This window comes from Dendrobates tinctorius, unplaced genomic scaffold, assembly GCF_039654945.1.
Source record: "Dendrobates tinctorius isolate UK_male_01 unplaced genomic scaffold, ASM3965494v1 ptg000272l, whole genome shotgun sequence".
In the NCBI taxonomy this organism is placed as follows: Eukaryota; Metazoa; Chordata; class Amphibia; order Anura; family Dendrobatidae; genus Dendrobates; species Dendrobates tinctorius.
The window spans coordinates 11,552,244-11,570,941 of record NW_027361939.1 but is presented as its reverse complement, the minus strand read 5'-3'; the positions used below and the strand labels follow the sequence as shown (position 1 = coordinate 11,570,941).

The window sequence follows — 18,698 nt, the reverse complement described above, 5'->3', positions numbered from 1 at the left end:
AAGAACAATCCCCTTTCAAATGTCTCTTTTTTTTGGAGAATTTATCCTTTCCATCCGTACCCGCATGGCTCCAGTGGCGCAATCGGCCAGCGCGCGGTACTTATAAAGCAGTAACTGTTGAGCAATGCCGAGGTTGTGAATTCGACCCTCACCTGGAGCATTCTTTTCTTGTCTTTGTTTAGTATTTTTGACTACTGAAGTACTTGAATCGGTTCATGATTTGGTGGCGATTGCTTCACTCTTATGAGGAAAAAAATTTTTTTTGATTTTTTACCTTTGCTATCCAGCCCAAGTGGCCTAATGGATAAGGCACTGACCTCCTAAGCTAGGAATTGTGGGTTCGAGTCCCATCTGGGGTGCTTGTGGATTTCCTTTTCCAACTGCATCTCATGGAATGTTGATGGTGCATGTGAAAACTGTTCTACTGGACGATTGTCTTGTTTTCTCGTGACTTAGTTCTTGCAAACCTGTGTCATTTAGAGCGATCCTTTCTATGTACTGAGAGAAATGTTAAAACGCAACTGTATCGACTTTGTGTGGCGGAAAAGCCTAGCATCTTAATTGTTTTCATCTTCACTAATGCCCCGAATACCACAGAGTATATTTTCTAAGATATGGATATGCTTTCAACCACACAATGTTTGCAAATCTCAAAATATAAAAGAATAAGTGAAAAAAGTGAACCATTTTTGGAACATTTTTGACAATGGTTTTCCATATCATGTTCTTTATTAAAAAACAAAATGAGTAATCTTTCAATTTTAACCCTGGCCACTGGAGCTATTTTGGACTCGTACATCCTGTCGTTCTCGAGCAGTTTCACCTTAATGTCAGAGGTAGGGTTACAAAGACTGACAACAAATCTGTACGCAGCTGTTAATACAGGATCTAGGAATCACAAAAGGTGATGTCACAGATGACCCTTTTGCCCCTGAATTCAGAAGAATTTTGGCAAACCCTCATTAGATGCTTCAATGCAAACTATAGCGCCAACGTGTGTTCATTGCAGCAAATGTACGAGCGCATTTCCTGAAAAAATCCCAGGATGTTTGAGTCTAAAAAGACTCAGCGCACAAATTTCTCATTTTTAAGAAAGATTGCGATATGGTAGAATACATATTGTCAAACATTATTATAACCCCCCGCCCAAACCTGTTGTAAGCAATAGTTAATTTCCTGAAGAACAATCCCCTTTCAAATGTCTCTTTTTTTTGGAGAATTTATCCTTTCCATCCGTACCCGCATGGCTCCAGTGGCGCAATCGGTCAGCGCGCCGTACTTATAAAGCAGTAACTGTTGAGCAATGTCGAGGTTGTGAATTCGACCCTCACCTGGAGCATTCTTTTCTTGTCTTTCTTTAGTATTTTTGACTACTGAAGTAGTTGAATCGGTTCATGATTTGGTGGCGATTGCTTCACTCTTATGAGGAAAAAAATTTTTTTTTGATTTTTTACCGTTGCTATCCAGCCCCAGTGGCCTAATGGATAAGGCACTGGCCTCCTAAGCCAGGGATTGTGGGTTCGAGTCCCATCTGGGGTGCTTGTGGATTTCCCTTTCCAACAGCATCTCATGGAATGTTGATGGTGCAGGTGAAAACTGTTCTACTGGACGATTGTCTTGTTTTCTCGTGACTTAGTTCTTGCAAACCTCTGCCATTTACAGCGATCCTTTCTATGTACTGAGAGAAGTGTTAACACGCAACAGTATCGACTTTGAGTGGCGGAAAAGCCTAGCATCTTAATTGTTTTCATCTTCACTAATGCCCCGAATACCACAGAGTATATTTTCTAAGATATGGATATGTTTTCAACCACACAATGTTTGCAAATCTCAAAATATAAAAGAATAAGTGAAAAAAGTGAACCATTTTTGGAACATTTTTGACAATGGTTTTCCATATCATGTTCTTTATTAAAAAACAAAATGAGTAATCTTTCAATTTTCACCCTGGACACTGCAGCTATTTTGGACTCGTACATCCTGTCGTTCTCGATCAGTTTCACCTTAATGTCAGAGGTAGGGTTACAAAGACTGACAACACCTCTGTACGCAGCTGTTAATACAGGATCTAGGAATCACAAAAGGTGATGTCACAGATGACCCTTTTGCCCCTGAATTCAGAAGAATTTTGGCAAACCTTCATTAGATGCTTCAATGCAAACTATAGCGTCAACGTGTGTTCATTGCAGCAAATGTACGAGCGCATTTCCTGAAAAAATCCCAGGATGTTTGAGTCTAAAAAGACCAAGCGCACAAATTTCTCATTTTTAAGAAAGATTGCGATATTATAGAAAACATATTGTCAAACATTATTATAACCCCCCGCCCAAACCTGTTGTAAGCAATAGTTAATTTCCTGAAGAACAATCCCCTTTCAAATGTCTCTTTTTTTTGGAGAATTTATCCTTTCTATCCGTACCCGCATGGCTCCAGTGGCGCAATCGGTCAGCGCGCGGTACTTATAAAGGAGTAACTGTTGAGCAATGCCGAGGTTGTGAGTTCGACCCTCACCTCGAGCATTCTTTTCTTGTCTTTCTTTAGTATTTTTGACTACTGAAGTAGTTGAATGGGTTCATGATTTGGTGGCGATTGCTTCACTCTTATGAGGAAAAAAATTTTTTTTGATTTTTTACCGTTGCTATCCAGCCCCAGTGGCCTAATGGATAAGGCACTGGCCTCCTAAGCCAGCGATTGTGGGTTCGAGTCCCATCTGGGGTGCTTGTGGATTTCCCTTTCCAACAGCATCTCATGGAATGTTGATGGTGCAGGTGAAAACTGTTCTACTGGACGATTGTCTTGTTTTCTCGTGACTTAGTTCTTGCAAACCTCTGCCATTTAGAGCGATCCTTTCTATGTACTGAGTGAAGTGTTAACACGCAACAGTATCGACTTTGTGTGGCAGAAAAGCCTAGCATCTTAATTGTTTTCATCTTAACTAATGCCCCGAATACCACAGAGTATATTTTCTAAGATATGGATATGCTTTCAACCATACAATGTTTGCAAATCTCAAAATATAAAAGAATAAGTGAAAAAAGTGAACCATTTTTGGAACATTTTTGACAATGGTTTTCCATATCATGTTCTTTATTAAAAAACAAAATGAGTAATCTTTCAATTTTCACCCTGGCCACTGGAGCTATTTTGGACTCGTACATCCTGTCGTTCTCGATCAGTTTCACCTTAATGTCAGAGGTAGGGTTACAAAGACTGACAACACCTCTGTACGCAGCTGTTAATACAGGATCTAGGAATCACAAAAGGTGATGTCACAGATGACCCTTTTGCCCCTGAATTCAGAAGAATTTTGGCAAACCTTCATTAGATGCTTCAATGCAAACTATAGCGTCAACGTGTGTTCATTGCAGCAAATGTACGAGCGCATTTCCTGAAAAAATCCCAGGATGTTTGAGTCTAAAAAGACCAAGCGCACAAATTTCTCATTTTTAAGAAAGATTGCGATATGGTAGAATACATATTGTCAAACATTATTATAACCCCCCGCCCAAACCTGTTGTAAGCAATAGTTAATTTCCTGAAGAACAATCCCCTTTCAAATGTCTCTTTTTTTTGGAGAATTTATCCTTTCCATCCGTACCCGCACGGCTCCAGTGGCGCAATCGGTCAGCGCGCCGTACTTATAAAGCAGTAACTGTTGAGCAATGTCGAGGTTGTGAATTCGACCCTCACCTGGAGCATTCTTTTCTTGTCTTTCTTTAGTATTTTTGACTACTGAAGTAGTTGAATCGGTTCATGATTTGGTGGCGATTGCTTCACTCTTATGAGGAAAAAAATTTTTTTTGATTTTTTACCGTTGCTATCCAGCCCCAGTGGCCTAATGGATAAGGCACTGGCCTCCTAAGCCAGGGATTGTGGGTTCAAGTCCCATCTGGGGTGCTTGTGGATTTCCCTTTCCAACAGCATCTCATGGAATGTTGATGGTGCAGGTGAAAACTCTTCTACTGGACGATTGTCTTGTTTTCTCGTGACTTAGTTCTTGCAAACCTCTGCCATTTAGAGCGATCCTTTCTATGTACTGAGAGAAGTGTTAACACGCAACAGTATCGACTTTGTGTGGCGGAAAAGCCTAGCATCTTAATTGTTTTCATCTTCACTAATGCCCCGAATACCACAGAGTATATTTTCTAAGATATGGATATGCTTTCAACCACACAATGTTTGCAAATCTCAAAATATAAAAGAATAAGAGAAAAAAGTGAACCATTTTTGGAACATTTTTGACAATGGTTTTCCATATCATGTTCTTTATTAAAAAACAAAATGAGTAATCTTTCAATTTTCACCCTGGCCACTGGAGCTATTTTGGACTCGTACATCCTGTCGTTATCGAGCAGTTTCACCTTAATGTCAGAGGTAGGGTTACAAAGACTGACAACACCTCTGTACGCAGCTGTTAATACAGGATCTAGGAATCACAAAAGGTGATGTCACAGATGACCCTTTTGCCCCTGAATTCAGAAGAATTTTGGCAAACCCTCATTAGATGCTTCAATCCAAACTATAGCGTCAACGTGTGTTCATTGCAGCAAATGTACGAGCGCATTTCCTGAAAAAATCCCAGGATGTTTGAGTCTAAAAAGACCCAGCGCACAAATTTCTCATTTTTAAGAAAGATTGCGATATGGTAGAATACATATTGTCAAACATTATTATAACCCCCCCGCCCAAACCTGTTGTAAGCAATAGTTAATTTCCTGAAGAACAATCCCCTTTCAAATGTCTCTTTTTTTTGGAGAATTTATCCTTTCCATCCGTACCCGCATGGCTCCAGTGGCGCAATCGGTCAGCGCGCGGTACTTATAAAGCAGTAACTGTTGAGCAATGCCGAGGTTGTGAGTTCGACCCTCACCTGTAGCATTCTTTTCTTGTCTTTCTTTAGTATTTTTGACTACTGAAGTAGTTGAATCAGTTCATGATTTGGTGGCGATTGCTTCACTCTTATGAGGAAAAAAATTTTTTTTGATTTCTTAACTTTGCTAACCAGCCCCAGTGGCCTAATGGATAAGGCACCGGCCTCCTAAGCCAGGGATTGTGGGTTCGAGTCCCATCTGGGGTGCTTGTGGATTTCCCTTTCCAACAGCATCTCATGGAATGTTGATGGTGCAGGTGAAAGCTGTTCTACTGGACGATTGTCTTGTTTTCTCGTGACTTAGTTCTTGCAAACCTCTGCCATTTAGAGCGATCCTTTCTATGTACTGAGAGAAGTGTTAACACGCAACAGTATCGACTTTGTGTGGCGGAAAAGCCTAGCATCTTAATTGTTTTCATCTTCACTAATGCCCCGAATACCACAGAGTATATTTTCTAAGATATGGATATGCTTTCAACCACACAATGTTTGCAAATCTCAAAATATAAAAGAATAAGTGAAAAAAGTGAACCATTTTTGGAACATTTTTGACAATGGTTTTCCATATCATGTTCTTTATTAAAAAACAAAATGAGTAATCTTTCAATCTTCACCCTGGCCACTGGAGCTATTTTGGACTCGTACATCCTGTCGTTCTCGAGCAGTTTCACCTTAATGTCAGAGGTAGGGTTACAAAGACTGACAACACCTCTGTACGCAGCTGTTAATACAGGATCTAGGAATCACAAAAGGTGATGTCACAGATGACCCTTTTGCCCCTGAATTCAGAAGAATTTTGGCAAACCCTCATTAGATGCTTCAATCAAAACTATAGCGTCAACGTGTGTTCATTGCAGCAAATGTACGAGCGCATTTCCTGAAAAAATCCCAGGATGTTTGAGTCTAAAAAGACCCAGAGCACAAATTTCTCATTTTTAAGAAAGATTGCGATATGGTAGAATACATATTGTCAAACATTATTATAACCCCCCGCCCAAACCTGTTGTAAGCAATAGTTAATTTCCTGAAGAACAATCCCCTTTCAAATGTCTCTTTTTTTTGGAGAATTTATCCTTTCCATCCGTACCCGCACGGCTCCAGTGGCGCAATCGGTCTGTGCGCGGTACTTATAAAGCAGTAACTGTTGAGCAATGCCGAGGTTGTGAGTTCGACCCTCACCTGGAGCATTCTTTTCTTGTCTTTCTTTAGTATTTTTGACTACTGAAGTAGTTGAATCGGTTCATGATTTGGTGGCGATTGCTTCACTCTTATGAGGAAAAAAATTTTTTTTGATTTCTTAACTTTGCTAACTAGCCCCAGTGGCCTAATGGATAAGGCACTGGCCTCCTAAGCCAGGGATTGTGGGTTTGAGTCCCATCTGGGGTGCTTGTGGATTTCCCTTTCCAACAGCATCTCATGGAATGTTGATGGTGCAGGTGAAAACTGTTCTACTGGACGATTGTCTTGTTTTCTCGTGACTTAGTTCTTGCAAACCTCTGCCATTTAGAGCGATCCTTTCTATGTACTGAGAGAAGTGTTAACACGCAACAGTATCGACTTTGTGTGGCGGAAAAGCCTAGCATCTTAATTGTTTTCATCTTCACTAATGCCCCGAATACCACAGAGTATATTTTCTAAGATATGGATATGCTTTCAACCACACAATGTTTGCAAATCTCAAAATATAAAAGAATAAGTGAAAAAAGTGAACCATTTTTGGAACATTTTTGACAATGGTTTTCCATATCATGTTCTTTATTAAAAAACAAAATGAGTAATCTTTCAATCTTCACCCTGGCCACTGGAGCTATTTTGGACTCGTACATACTGTCGTTCTCGAGCAGTTTCACCTTAATGTCAGAGGTAGGGTTACAAAGACTGACAACACCTCTGTACGCAGCTGTTAATACAGGATCTAGGAATCACAAAAGGTGATGTCACAGATGACCCTTTTGCCCCTGAATTCAGAAGAATTTTGGCAAACCCTCATTAGATGCTTCAATGCAAACTATAGCGTCAACGTGTGTTCATTGCAGCAAATGTACGAGCGCATTTCCTGAAAAAATCCCAGGATGTTTGAGTCTAAAAAGACCCAGCGCACAAATTTCTCATTTTTAAGAAAGATTGCGATATGGTAGAATACATATTGTCAAACATTATTATAACCCCCCGCCCAAACCTGTTGTAAGCAATAGTTAATTTCCTGAATAACAATCCCCTTTCAAATGTCTCTTTTTTTTGGGGAATTTATCCTTTCCATCCGTACCCGCATGGCTCCAGTGGCGCAATCGGCCAGCGCGCGGTACTTATAAAGCAGTAACTGTTGAGCAATGCCGAGGTTGTGAATTCGACCCTCACCTGGAGCATTCTTTTCTTGTCTTTGTTTAGTATTTTTGACTACTGAAGTACTTGAATCGGTTCATGATTTGGTGGCGATTGCTTCACTCTTATGAGGAAAAAAATTTTTTTTGATTTTTTACCTTTGCTATCCAGCCCAAGTGGCCTAATGGATAAGGCACTGACCTCCTAAGCTAGGAATTGTGGGTTCGAGTCCCATCTGGGGTGCTTGTGGATTTCCTTTTCCAACTGCATCTCATGGAATGTTGATGGTGCATGTGAAAACTGTTCTACTGGACGATTGTCTTGTTTTCTCGTGACTTAGTTCTTGCAAACCTGTGTCATTTAGAGCGATCCTTTCTATGTACTGAGAGAAATGTTAAAACGCAACTGTATCGACTTTGTGTGGCGGAAAAGCCTAGCATCTTAATTGTTTTCATCTTCACTAATGCCCCGAATACCACAGAGTATATTTTCTAAGATATGGATATGCTTTCAACCACACAATGTTTGCAAATCTCAAAATATAAAAGAATAAGTGAAAAAAGTGAACCATTTTTGGAACATTTTTGACAATGGTTTTCCATATCATGTTCTTTATTAAAAAACAAAATGAGTAATCTTTCAATTTTAACCCTGGCCACTGGAGCTATTTTGGACTCGTACATCCTGTCGTTCTCGAGCAGTTTCACCTTAATGTCAGAGGTAGGGTTACAAAGACTGACAACAAATCTGTACGCAGCTGTTAATACAGGATCTAGGAATCACAAAAGGTGATGTCACAGATGACCCTTTTGCCCCTGAATTCAGAAGAATTTTGGCAAACCCTCATTAGATGCTTCAATGCAAACTATAGCGCCAACGTGTGTTCATTGCAGCAAATGTACGAGCGCATTTCCTGAAAAAATCCCAGGATGTTTGAGTCTAAAAAGACCCAGCGCACAAATTTCTCATTTTTAAGAAAGATTGCGATATGGTAGAATACATATTGTCAAACATTATTATAACCCCCCGCCCAAACCTGTTGTAAGCAATAGTTAATTTCCTGAAGAACAATCCCCTTTCAAATGTCTCTTTTTTTTGGAGAATTTATCCTTTCCATCCGTACCCGCATGGCTCCAGTGGCGCAATCGGTCAGCGCGCCGTACTTATAAAGCAGTAACTGTTGAGCAATGTCGAGGTTGTGAATTCGACCCTCACCTGGAGCATTCTTTTCTTGTCTTTCTTTAGTATTTTTGACTACTGAAGTAGTTGAATCGGTTCATGATTTGGTGGCGATTGCTTCACTCTTATGAGGAAAAAATTTTTTTTTGATTTTTTACCGTTGCTATCCAGCCCCAGTGGCCTAATGGATAAGGCACTGGCCTCCTAAGCCAGGGATTGTGGGTTCGAGTCCCATCTGGGGTGCTTGTGGATTTCCCTTTCCAACAGCATCTCATGGAATGTTGATGGTGCAGGTGAAAACTGTTCTACTGGACGATTGTCTTGTTTTCTCGTGACTTAGTTCTTGCAAACCTCTGCCATTTACAGCGATCCTTTCTATGTACTGAGAGAAGTGTTAACACGCAACAGTATCGACTTTGAGTGGCGGAAAAGCCTAGCATCTTAATTGTTTTCATCTTCACTAATGCCCCGAATACCACAGAGTATATTTTCTAAGATATGGATATGTTTTCAACCACACAATGTTTGCAAATCTCAAAATATAAAAGAATAAGTGAAAAAAGTGAACCATTTTTGGAACATTTTTGACAATGGTTTTCCATATCATGTTCTTTATTAAAAAACAAAATGAGTAATCTTTCAATTTTCACCCTGGCCACTGGAGCTATTTTGGACTCGTACATCCTGTCGTTCTCGAGCAGTTTCACCTTAATGTCAGAGATAGGGTTACAAAGACTGACAACACCTCTGTACGCAGCTGTTAATACAGGATCTAGGAATCACAAAAGGTGATGTCACAGATGACCCTTTTGCCCCTGAATTCAGAAGAATTTTGGCAAACCCTCATTAGATGCTTCAATGCAAACTATAGCGTCAACGTGTGTTCATTGCAGCAAATGTACGAGCGCATTTCCTGAAAAAATCCCAGGATGTTTGAGTCTAAAAAGACCCAGCGCACAAATTTCTCATTTTTAAGAAAGATTGCGATATGGTAGAATACATATTGTCAAACATTATTATAACCCCCCGCCCAAACCTGTTGTAAGCAATAATTAATTTCGTGAAGAACAATCCCCTTTCAAATGTCTCTTTTTTTTGGAGAATTTATCCTTTCCATCCATACCCGCATGGCTCCAGTGGCGCAATCGGTCAGCGCGTGGTACTTATAAAGCAGTAACTGTTGAGCAATGCCGAGGTTGTGAGTTAGACCCTCACCTGGAGCATTCTTTTCTTGTCTTTCTTTAGTATTTTTGACTACTGAATTTGTTGAATCGGTTCATGATTTGGTGGCGATTGCTTCACTCTTATGAGGAAAAAAATTTTTTTTGATTTTCTAACTTTGCTATCCAGCCCCAGTGGCCTAATGGATAAGGCACTGGCCTCCTAAGCCAGGGATTGTGGGTTCGAGTCCCATCTGGGGTGCTTGTGGATTTCCCTTTCCAACAGCATCTCATGGAATGTTGATGGTGCAGGTGAAAACTGTTCTACTGGACAATTGTCTTGTTTTCTCGTGACTTAGTTCTTGCAAACCTCTGCCATTTAGAGCGATCCTTTCTATGTAATGAGAGAAGTGTTAACACGCAACAGTATCGACTTTGTGTGGCGTTTGGTGCTTGTGGATTTCCCTTTCCAACAGCATCTCATGGAATGTTGATGTGCAGGTGAAAACTGTTCTACTGGACGATTGTCTTGTTTTCTCGTGACTTAGTTCTTGCAAACCTCTGCCATTTAGAGCGATCCTTTCTATGTACTGAGAGAAGTGTTAACACGCAACAGTATCGACTTTGTGTGGCGGAAAAGCCTAGCATCTTAATTGTTTTCATCTTCACTAATGCCCCGAATACCACAGAGTATATTTTCTAAGATATGGATATGCTTTCAACCACACAATGTTTGCAAATCTCAAAATATAAAAGAATAAGTGAAAAAAGTGAACCATTTTTGGAACATTTTTGACAATGGTTTTCCATATCATGTTCTTTATTAAAAAACAAAATGAGTAATCTTTCAATTTTCACCCTGGCCACTGGAGCTATTTTGGACTCGTACATCCTGTCGTTCTCGAGCAGTTTCACCTTAATGTCAGAGGTAGGGTTACAAAGACTGACAACACCTCTGTATGCAGCTGTTAATACAGGATCTAGGAATCACAAAAGGTGATGTCACAGATGACCCTTTTGCCCCTGAATTCAGAAGAATTTTGGCAAACCCTCATTGGATGCTTCAATGCAAACTATAGCGTTAACGTGTGTTCATTGCAGCAAATGTACGAGCGCATTTCCTGAAAAAATCCCAGGATGTTTGAGTCTAAAAAGACCCAGCGCACAAATTTCTCATTTTTAAGAAAGATTGCGATATGGTAGAATACATATTGTCAAACATTATTATAACCCCCCGCCCAAACCTGTTGTAAGCAATAGTTAATTTCCTGAAGAACAATCCCCTTTCAAATGTCTCTTTTTTTTGGAGAATTTATCCTTTCCATCCGTACCCGCATGGCTCCAGTGGCGCAATCGGTCAGCGCGCGGTACTTATAAAGCAGTAACTGTTGAGCAATGCCGAGGTTGTGAGTTAGACCCTCACCTGGAGCATTCTTTTCTTGTCTTTCTTTAGTATTTTTGACTACTGAAGTAGTTGAATCGGTTCATGATTTGGTGGCGATTGCTTCACTCTTATGAGGAAAAAAATTTTTTTTGATTTTTTACCTTTGCTAACCAGCCCCAGTGGCCTAATGGATAATGCACTGGCCTCCTACGCCAGGGATTTTGGGTTCGAGTCCCATCTGCGGTGCTTGTGGATTTCCCTTTCCAACAGTATCTCATGGAATGTTGATGGTGCAGGTGAAAACTGTTCTACTGGACGATTGTCTTGTTTTCTCGTGACTTAGTTCTTGCAAACCTCTGCCATTTAGAGCCATCCTTTCTATGTACTGAGAGAAGTGTTAACACGCAACAGTATCGACTTTGTGTGGCGGAAAAGCCTAGCATCTTAATTGTTTTCATCTTCACTAATGCCCCGAATACCACAGAGTATATTTTCTAAGATATGGATATGCTTTCAACCACACAATGTTTGCAAATCTCAAAATATAAAAGAATAAGTGAAAAAAGTGAACCATTTTTGGAACATTTTTGACAATGGTTTTCCATATCATGTTCTTTATTAAAAAACAAAATGAGTAATCTTTCAATTTTCACCCTGGCCACTGGAGCTATTTTGGACTCGTACATCCTGTCGTTCTCGAGCAGTTTCACCTTAATGTCAGAGGTAGGGTTACAAATACTGACAACACCTCTGTACGCAGCTGTTAATACAGGATCTAGGAATCACAAAAGGTGATGTCACAGATGACCCTTTTGCCCCTGAATTCAGAAGAATTTTGGCAAACCCTCATTAGATGCTTCAATGCAAACTATAGCGTCAACGTGTGTTCATTGCAGCAAATGTACGAGCGCATTTCCTGAAAAAATCCCAGGATGTTTGAGTCTAAAAAGACCCAGCGCACAAATTTCTCATTTTTAAGAAAGATTGCGATATGGTAGAATACATATTGTCAAACATTATTATAACCCCCCGCCCAAACCTGTTGTAAGCAATAGTTAATTTCCTGAAGAACAATCCCCTTTCAAATGTCTCTTTTTTTTGGAGAATTTATCCTTTCCATCCGTACCCGCATGGCTCCAGTGGCGCAATCGGTCAGCGCGCGGTACTTATAAAGCAGTAACTGTTGAGCAATGCCGAGGTTGTGAGTTCGACCCTCACCTGGAGCATTCTTTTCTTGTCTTTCTTTAGTATTTTTGACTACTGAAGTAGTTGAATCGGTTCATGATTTGGTGGCGATTGCTTCACTCTTATGAGGAAAAAATTTTTTTTTGATTTTTTACCTTTGCTAACCAGCCCCAGTGGCCTAATGGATAAGGCACTGGCCTCCTAAGCCAGGGATTGTGGGTTCGAGTCCCATCTGGGGTGCTTGTGAATTTCCCTTTCCATCAGCATCTCATGGAATGTTGATGGTGCAGGTGAAAACTGTTCTACTGGACGATTGTCTTTTTTTCTCGTGACTTAGTTCTTGCAAACCTCTGCCATTTAGAGCGATCCTTTCTATGTAATGAGAGAAGTGTTAACACGCAACAGTATCGACTTTGTGTGGCGTTTGGTGCTTGTGGATTTCCCTTTCCAACAGCATCTCATGGAATGTTGATGTGCAGGTGAAAACTGTTCTACTGGACGATTGTCTTGTTTTCTCGTGACTTAGTTCTTGCAAACCTCTGCCATTTAGAGCGATCCTTTCTATGTACTGAGAGAAGTGTTAACACGCAACAGTATCGACTTTGTGTGGCGGAAAAGCCTAGCATCTTAATTGTTTTCATCTTCACTAATGCCCCGAATACCACAGAGTATATTTTCTAAGATATGGATATGCTTTCAACCACACAATGTTTGCAAATCTCAAAATATAAAAGAATAAGTGAAAAAAGTGAACCATTTTTGGAACATTTTTGACAATGGTTTTCCATATCATGTTCTTTATTAAAAAACAAAATGAGTAATCTTTCAATTTTCACCCTGGCCACTGGAGCTATTTTGGACTCGTACATCCTGTCGTTCTCGAGCAGTTTCACCTTAATGTCAGAGGTAGGGTTACAAAGACTGACAACACCTCTGTACGCAGCTGTTAATACAGGATCTAGGAATCACAAAAGGTGATGTCACAGATGACCCTTTTGCCCCTGAATTCAGAAGAATTTTGGCAAACCCTCATTGGATGCTTCAATGCAAACTATAGCGTCAACGTGTGTTCATTGCAGCAAATGTACGAGCGCATTTCCTGAAAAAATCCCAGGATGTTTGAGTCTAAAAAGACCCAGCGCACAAATTTCTCATTTTTAAGAAAGATTGCGATATGGTAGAATACATATTGTCAAACATTATTATAACCCCCCGCCCAAACCTGTTGTAAGCAATAGTTAATTTCCTGAAGAACAATCCCCTTTCAAATGTCTCTTTTTTTTGGAGAATTTATCCTTTCCATCCGTACCCGCATGGCTCCAGTGGCGCAATCGGTCAGCGCGCGGTACTTATAAAGCAGTAACTGTTGAGCAATGCCGAGGTTGTGAGTTAGACCCTCACCTGGAGCATTCTTTTCTTGTCTTTCTTTAGTATTTTTGACTACTGAAGTAGTTGAATCGGTTCATGATTTGGTGGCGATTGCTTCACTCTTATGAGGAAAAAAATTTTTTTTGATTTTTTACCTTTGCTAACCAGCCCCAGTGGCCTAATGGATAATGCACTGGCCTCCTACGCCAGGGATTTTGGGTTCGAGTCCCATCTGCGGTGCTTGTGGATTTCCCTTTCCAACAGTATCTCATGGAATGTTGATGGTGCAGGTGAAAACTGTTCTACTGGACGATTGTCTTGTTTTCTCGTGACTTAGTTCTTGCAAACCTCTGCCATTTAGAGCCATCCTTTCTATGTACTGAGAGAAGTGTTAACACGCAACAGTATCGACTTTGTGTGGCGGAAAAGCCTAGCATCTTAATTGTTTTCATCTTCACTAATGCCCCGAATACCACAGAGTATATTTTCTAAGATATGGATATGCTTTCAACCACACAATGTTTGCAAATCTCAAAATATAAAAGAATAAGTGAAAAAAGTGAACCATTTTTGGAACATTTTTGACAATGGTTTTCCATATCATGTTCTTTATTAAAAAACAAAATGAGTAATCTTTCAATTTTCACCCTGGCCACTGGAGCTATTTTGGACTCGTACATCCTGTCGTTCTCGAGCAGTTTCACCTTAATGTCAGAGGTAGGGTTACAAAGACTGACAACACCTCTGTACGCAGCTGTTAATACAGGATCTAGGAATCACAAAAGGTGATGTCACAGATGACCCTTTTGCCCCTGAATTCAGAAGAATTTTGGCAAACCCTCATTAGATGCTTCAATGCAAACTATAGCGTCAACGTGTGTTCATTGCAGCAAATGTACGAGCGCATTTCCTGAAAAAATCCCAGGATGTTTGAGTCTAAAAAGACCCAGCGCACAAATTTCTCATTTTTAAGAAAGATTGCGATATGGTAGAATACATATTGTCAAACATTATTATAACCCCCCGCCCAAACCTGTTGTAAGCAATAGTTAATTTCCTGAAGAACAATCCCCTTTCAAATGTCTCTTTTTTTTGGAGAATTTATCCTTTCCATCCGTACCCGCATGGCTCCAGTGGCGCAATCGGTCAGCGCGCGGTACTTATAAAGCAGTAACTGTTGAGCAATGCCGAGGTTGTGAGTTCGACCCTCACCTGGAGCATTCTTTTCTTGTCTTTCTTTAGTATTTTTGACTACTGAAGTAGTTGAATCGGTTCATGATTTGGTGGCGATTGCTTCACTCTTATGAGGAAAAAATTTTTTTTTGATTTTTTACCTTTGCTAACCAGCCCCAGTGGCCTAATGGATAAGGCACTGGCCTCCTAAGCCAGGGATTGTGGGTTCGAGTCCCATCTGGGGTGCTTGTGAATTTCCCTTTCCATCAGCATCTCATGGAATGTTGATGGTGCAGGTGAAAACTGTTCTACTGGACGATTGTCTTTTTTTCTCGTGACTTAGTTCTTGCAAACCTCTGCCATTTAGAGCGATCCTTTCTATGTACTGAGAGAAGTGTTAACACGCAACAGTATCGACTTTGTGTGGCGGAAAAGCCTAGCATCTTAATTGTTTTCATCTTCACTAATGCCCCGAATACCACAGAGTATATTTTCTAAGATATGGATATGCTTTCAACCACACAATGTTTGCAAATCTCAAAATATAAAAGAATAAGTGAAAAAAGTGAACCATTTTTGGAACATTTTTGACAATGGTTTTCCATATCATGTTCTTTATTAAAAGACAAAATGAGTAATCTTTCAATTTTCACCCTGGCCACTGGAGCTATTTTGGACTCGTACATCCTGTCGTTCTCGAGCAGTTTCACCTTAATGTCAGAGGTAGGGTTACAAAGACTGACAACACCTCTGTACGCAGCTGTTAATACAGGATCTAGGAATCACAAAAGGTGATGTCACAGATGACCCTTTTGCCCCTGAATTCAGAAGAATTTTGGCAAACCCTCATTAGATGCTTCAATGCAAACTATAGCGTCAACGTGTGTTCATTGCAGCAAATGTACGAGCGCATTTCCTGAAAAAATCCCAGGATGTTTGAGTCTAAAAAGACCCAGCGCACAAATTTCTCATTTTTAAGAAAGATTGCGATATGGTAGAATACATATTGTCAAACATTATTATAACCCCCCGCCCAAACCTGTTGTAAGCAATAGTTAATTTCCTGAAGAACAATCCCCTTTCAAATGTCTCTTTTTTTTGGAGAATTTATCCTTTCCATCCGTACCCGCATGGCTCCAGTGGCGCAATCGGTCAGCGCGCGGTACTTATAAAGCAGTAACTGTTGAGCAATGCCGAGGTTGTGAGTTCGACCCTCTCCTGGAGCATTCTTTTCTTGTCTTTCTTTAGTATTTTTGACTACTGAAGTAGTTGAATCGGTTCATGATTTGGTGGCGATTGCTTCACTCTTATGAGGAAAACATTTTTTTTTGATTTTTTACCTTTGCTAACCAGCCCCAGTGGCCTAATGGATAAGGCACTGGCCTCCTAAGCCAGGGATTGTGGGTTCGAGTCCCATCTGGGGTGCTTGTGAATTTCCCTTTCCATCAGCATCTCATGGAATGTTGATGGTGCAGGTGAAAACTGTTCTACTGGACGATTGTCTTTTTTTCTCGTGACTTAGTTCTTGCAAACCTCTGCCATTTAGAGCGATCCTTTCTATGTACTGAGAGAAGTGTTAACACGCAACAGTATCGACTTTGTGTGGCGGAAAAGCCTAGCATCTTAATTGTTTTCATCTTCACTAATGCCCCGAATACCACAGAGTATATTTTCTAAGATATGGATATGCTTTCAACCACACAATGTTTGCAAATCTCAAAATATAAAAGAATAAGTGAAAAAAGTGAACCATTTTTGGAACATTTTTGACAATGGTTTTCCATATCATGTTCTTTATTAAAAGACAAAATGAGTAATCTTTCAATTTTCACCCTGGCCACTGGAGCTATTTTGGACTCGTACATCCTGTCGTTCTCGAGCAGTTTCACCTTAATGTCAGAGGTAGGGTTACAAAGACTGACAACACCTCTGTACGCAGCTGTTAATACAGGATCTAGGAATCACAAAAGGTGATGTCACAGATGACCCTTTTGCCCCTGAATTCAGAAGAATTTTGGCAAACCCTCATTAGATGCTTCAATGCAAACTATAGCGTCAACGTGTGTTCATTGCAGCAAATGTACGAGCGCATTTCCTGAAAAAATCCCAGGATGTTTGAGTCTAAAAAGACCCAGCGCACAAATTTCTCATTTTTAAGAAAGATTGCGATATGGTAGAATACATATTGTCAAACATTATTATAACCCCCCGCCCAAACCTGTTGTAAGCAATAGTTAATTTCCTGAAGAACAATCCCCTTTCAAATGTCTCTTTTTTTTGGAGAATTTATCCTTTCCATCCGTACCCGCATGGCTCCAGTGGCGCAATCGGTCAGCGCGCGGTACTTATAAAGCAGTAACTGTTGAGCAATGCCGAGGTTGTGAGTTCGACCCTCACCTGGAGCATTCTTTTCTTGTCTTTCTTTAGTATTTTTGACTACTGAAGTAGTTGAATCGGTTCATGATTTGGTGGCGATTGCTTCACTCTTATGAGGAAAAAAATTTTTTTTGATTTCTTAACTTTGCTAACCAGCCCCAGTGGCCTAATGGATAAGGCACTGGCCTCCTAAGCCAGGGATTGTGGGTTCGAGTCCCATCTGGGGTGCTTGTGGATTTCCCTTTCCAGCAGCATCTCATGGAATGTTGATGGTGCAGGTGAAAACTGTTCTACTGGACGATTGTCTTTTTTTCTCGTGACTTAGTTCTTGCAAACCTCTGCCATTTAGAGCGATCCTTTCTATGTACTGAGAGAAGTGTTAACACGCAACAGTATCGACTTTGTGTGGCGGAAAAGCCTAGCATCTTAATTGTTTTCATCTTCACTAATGCCCCGAATACCACAGAGTATATTTTCTAAGATATGGATATGCTTTCAACCACACAATGTTTGCAAATCTCAAAATATAAAAGAATAAGTGAAAAAAGTGAACCATTTTTGGAACATTTTTGACAATGGTTTTCCATATCATGTTCTTTATTAAAAAACAAAATGAGTAATCTTTCAATTTTCACCCTGGCCACTGGAGCTATTTTGGACTCGTACATCCTGTCGTTCTCGAGCAGTTTCACCTTAATGTCAGAGGTAGGGTTACAAAGACTGACAACACCTCTGTACGCAGCTGTTAATACAGGATCTAGGAATCACAAAAGGTGATGTCACAGATGACCCTTTTGCCCCTGAATTCAGAAGAATTTTGGCAAACCCTCATTAGATGCTTCAATGCAAACTATAGCGTCAACGTGTGTTCATTGCAGCAAATGTACGAGCGCATTTCCTGAAAAAATCCCAGGATGTTTGAGTCTAAAAAGACCCAGCGCACAAATTTCTCATTTTTAAGAAAGATTGCGATATGGTAGAATACATATTGTCAAACATTATTATAACCCCCCGCCCAAACCTGTTGTAAGCAATAGTTAATTTCCTGAAGAACAATCCCCTTTCAAATGTCTCTTTTTTTTGGAGAATTTATCCTTTCCATCCGTACCCGCATGGCTCCAGTGGCGCAATCGGTCAGCGCGCGGTACTTATAAAGCAGTAACTGTTGAGCAATGCCGAGGTTGTGAGTTCGACCCTCACCTGGAGCATTCTTTTCTTGTCTTTCTTTAGTATTTTTGACTACTGAAGTAGTTGAATCGGTTCATGATTTGGTGGCGATTGCTTCACTCTTATGAGGAAAAAATTTTTTTTTGATTTTTTACCTTTGCTATCCAGCCCCAGTGGCCTAATGGATAAGGCACTGGCCTCCTAAGCCAGGGATTGTGGGTTCGAGTCCCATCTGGGGTGCTTGTGGATTTCCCTTTCCAACAGCATCTCATGGAATGTTGATGGTGCAGGTGAAAACTGTTCTACTGGACGATTGTCTTGTTTTCTCGTGACTTAGTTCTTGCAAACCTCTGCCATTTAGAGCGATCCTTTCTATGTACTGAGAGAAGTGTTAACACGCAACAGTATCGACTTTGTGTGGCGGAAAAGCCTAGCATCTTAATTGTTTTCATCTTCATTAATGCCCCGAATACCACAGAGTATATTTTCTAAGATATGGATATGCTTTCAACCA

General features: G+C 40.3%; 25 non-coding genes across 25 annotated transcripts; all 25 read left to right on the top strand.

Moving 5' to 3' along the window:
- The first annotated feature begins 67 nt into the window (after positions 1-67).
- On the top strand, positions 68-160 carry TRNAI-UAU (transfer RNA isoleucine (anticodon UAU)). Its single transcript is given in 2 exon segments — positions 68-105; positions 125-160. It is a non-coding gene; the product is annotated as a tRNA-Ile (tRNA).
- A 1,306-nt stretch (positions 161-1,466) lies between these two features.
- On the top strand, positions 1,467-1,539 carry TRNAR-CCU (transfer RNA arginine (anticodon CCU)). Its single transcript has one exon. It is a non-coding gene; the product is annotated as a tRNA-Arg (tRNA).
- Positions 1,540-2,426: 887 nt separating this feature from the next.
- TRNAI-UAU (transfer RNA isoleucine (anticodon UAU)) lies at positions 2,427-2,519 on the top strand. The gene is given in 2 exon segments: positions 2,427-2,464; positions 2,484-2,519. It is a non-coding gene; the product is annotated as a tRNA-Ile (tRNA).
- Positions 2,520-2,645: 126 nt separating this feature from the next.
- On the top strand, positions 2,646-2,718 carry TRNAR-CCU (transfer RNA arginine (anticodon CCU)). Its single transcript has one exon. It is a non-coding gene; the product is annotated as a tRNA-Arg (tRNA).
- Positions 2,719-3,824: 1,106 nt separating this feature from the next.
- On the top strand, positions 3,825-3,897 carry TRNAR-CCU (transfer RNA arginine (anticodon CCU)). Its single transcript has one exon. It is a non-coding gene; the product is annotated as a tRNA-Arg (tRNA).
- An 888-nt stretch (positions 3,898-4,785) lies between these two features.
- On the top strand, positions 4,786-4,878 carry TRNAI-UAU (transfer RNA isoleucine (anticodon UAU)). The gene is given in 2 exon segments: positions 4,786-4,823; positions 4,843-4,878. It is a non-coding gene; the product is annotated as a tRNA-Ile (tRNA).
- A 126-nt stretch (positions 4,879-5,004) lies between these two features.
- Positions 5,005-5,077, top strand: TRNAR-CCU (transfer RNA arginine (anticodon CCU)). Its single transcript has one exon. It is a non-coding gene; the product is annotated as a tRNA-Arg (tRNA).
- An 887-nt stretch (positions 5,078-5,964) lies between these two features.
- Positions 5,965-6,057, top strand: TRNAI-UAU (transfer RNA isoleucine (anticodon UAU)). Its single transcript is given in 2 exon segments — positions 5,965-6,002; positions 6,022-6,057. It is a non-coding gene; the product is annotated as a tRNA-Ile (tRNA).
- A 126-nt stretch (positions 6,058-6,183) lies between these two features.
- On the top strand, positions 6,184-6,256 carry TRNAR-CCU (transfer RNA arginine (anticodon CCU)). Its single transcript has one exon. It is a non-coding gene; the product is annotated as a tRNA-Arg (tRNA).
- Positions 6,257-7,143: 887 nt separating this feature from the next.
- Positions 7,144-7,236, top strand: TRNAI-UAU (transfer RNA isoleucine (anticodon UAU)). The gene is given in 2 exon segments: positions 7,144-7,181; positions 7,201-7,236. It is a non-coding gene; the product is annotated as a tRNA-Ile (tRNA).
- Positions 7,237-8,541: 1,305 nt separating this feature from the next.
- TRNAR-CCU (transfer RNA arginine (anticodon CCU)) lies at positions 8,542-8,614 on the top strand. Its single transcript has one exon. It is a non-coding gene; the product is annotated as a tRNA-Arg (tRNA).
- Positions 8,615-9,501: 887 nt separating this feature from the next.
- On the top strand, positions 9,502-9,594 carry TRNAI-UAU (transfer RNA isoleucine (anticodon UAU)). The gene is given in 2 exon segments: positions 9,502-9,539; positions 9,559-9,594. It is a non-coding gene; the product is annotated as a tRNA-Ile (tRNA).
- A 126-nt stretch (positions 9,595-9,720) lies between these two features.
- On the top strand, positions 9,721-9,793 carry TRNAR-CCU (transfer RNA arginine (anticodon CCU)). The gene has a single exon. It is a non-coding gene; the product is annotated as a tRNA-Arg (tRNA).
- A 1,076-nt stretch (positions 9,794-10,869) lies between these two features.
- TRNAI-UAU (transfer RNA isoleucine (anticodon UAU)) lies at positions 10,870-10,962 on the top strand. Its single transcript is given in 2 exon segments — positions 10,870-10,907; positions 10,927-10,962. It is a non-coding gene; the product is annotated as a tRNA-Ile (tRNA).
- A 1,086-nt stretch (positions 10,963-12,048) lies between these two features.
- On the top strand, positions 12,049-12,141 carry TRNAI-UAU (transfer RNA isoleucine (anticodon UAU)). The gene is given in 2 exon segments: positions 12,049-12,086; positions 12,106-12,141. It is a non-coding gene; the product is annotated as a tRNA-Ile (tRNA).
- A 126-nt stretch (positions 12,142-12,267) lies between these two features.
- TRNAR-CCU (transfer RNA arginine (anticodon CCU)) lies at positions 12,268-12,340 on the top strand. Its single transcript has one exon. It is a non-coding gene; the product is annotated as a tRNA-Arg (tRNA).
- A 1,076-nt stretch (positions 12,341-13,416) lies between these two features.
- Positions 13,417-13,509, top strand: TRNAI-UAU (transfer RNA isoleucine (anticodon UAU)). Its single transcript is given in 2 exon segments — positions 13,417-13,454; positions 13,474-13,509. It is a non-coding gene; the product is annotated as a tRNA-Ile (tRNA).
- Positions 13,510-14,595: 1,086 nt separating this feature from the next.
- TRNAI-UAU (transfer RNA isoleucine (anticodon UAU)) lies at positions 14,596-14,688 on the top strand. Its single transcript is given in 2 exon segments — positions 14,596-14,633; positions 14,653-14,688. It is a non-coding gene; the product is annotated as a tRNA-Ile (tRNA).
- Positions 14,689-14,814: 126 nt separating this feature from the next.
- TRNAR-CCU (transfer RNA arginine (anticodon CCU)) lies at positions 14,815-14,887 on the top strand. Its single transcript has one exon. It is a non-coding gene; the product is annotated as a tRNA-Arg (tRNA).
- Positions 14,888-15,774: 887 nt separating this feature from the next.
- Positions 15,775-15,867, top strand: TRNAI-UAU (transfer RNA isoleucine (anticodon UAU)). The gene is given in 2 exon segments: positions 15,775-15,812; positions 15,832-15,867. It is a non-coding gene; the product is annotated as a tRNA-Ile (tRNA).
- Positions 15,868-15,993: 126 nt separating this feature from the next.
- On the top strand, positions 15,994-16,066 carry TRNAR-CCU (transfer RNA arginine (anticodon CCU)). Its single transcript has one exon. It is a non-coding gene; the product is annotated as a tRNA-Arg (tRNA).
- An 887-nt stretch (positions 16,067-16,953) lies between these two features.
- Positions 16,954-17,046, top strand: TRNAI-UAU (transfer RNA isoleucine (anticodon UAU)). Its single transcript is given in 2 exon segments — positions 16,954-16,991; positions 17,011-17,046. It is a non-coding gene; the product is annotated as a tRNA-Ile (tRNA).
- A 126-nt stretch (positions 17,047-17,172) lies between these two features.
- On the top strand, positions 17,173-17,245 carry TRNAR-CCU (transfer RNA arginine (anticodon CCU)). The gene has a single exon. It is a non-coding gene; the product is annotated as a tRNA-Arg (tRNA).
- Positions 17,246-18,132: 887 nt separating this feature from the next.
- Positions 18,133-18,225, top strand: TRNAI-UAU (transfer RNA isoleucine (anticodon UAU)). Its single transcript is given in 2 exon segments — positions 18,133-18,170; positions 18,190-18,225. It is a non-coding gene; the product is annotated as a tRNA-Ile (tRNA).
- A 126-nt stretch (positions 18,226-18,351) lies between these two features.
- Positions 18,352-18,424, top strand: TRNAR-CCU (transfer RNA arginine (anticodon CCU)). The gene has a single exon. It is a non-coding gene; the product is annotated as a tRNA-Arg (tRNA).
- The last annotated feature ends 274 nt before the right edge of the window (positions 18,425-18,698 follow it).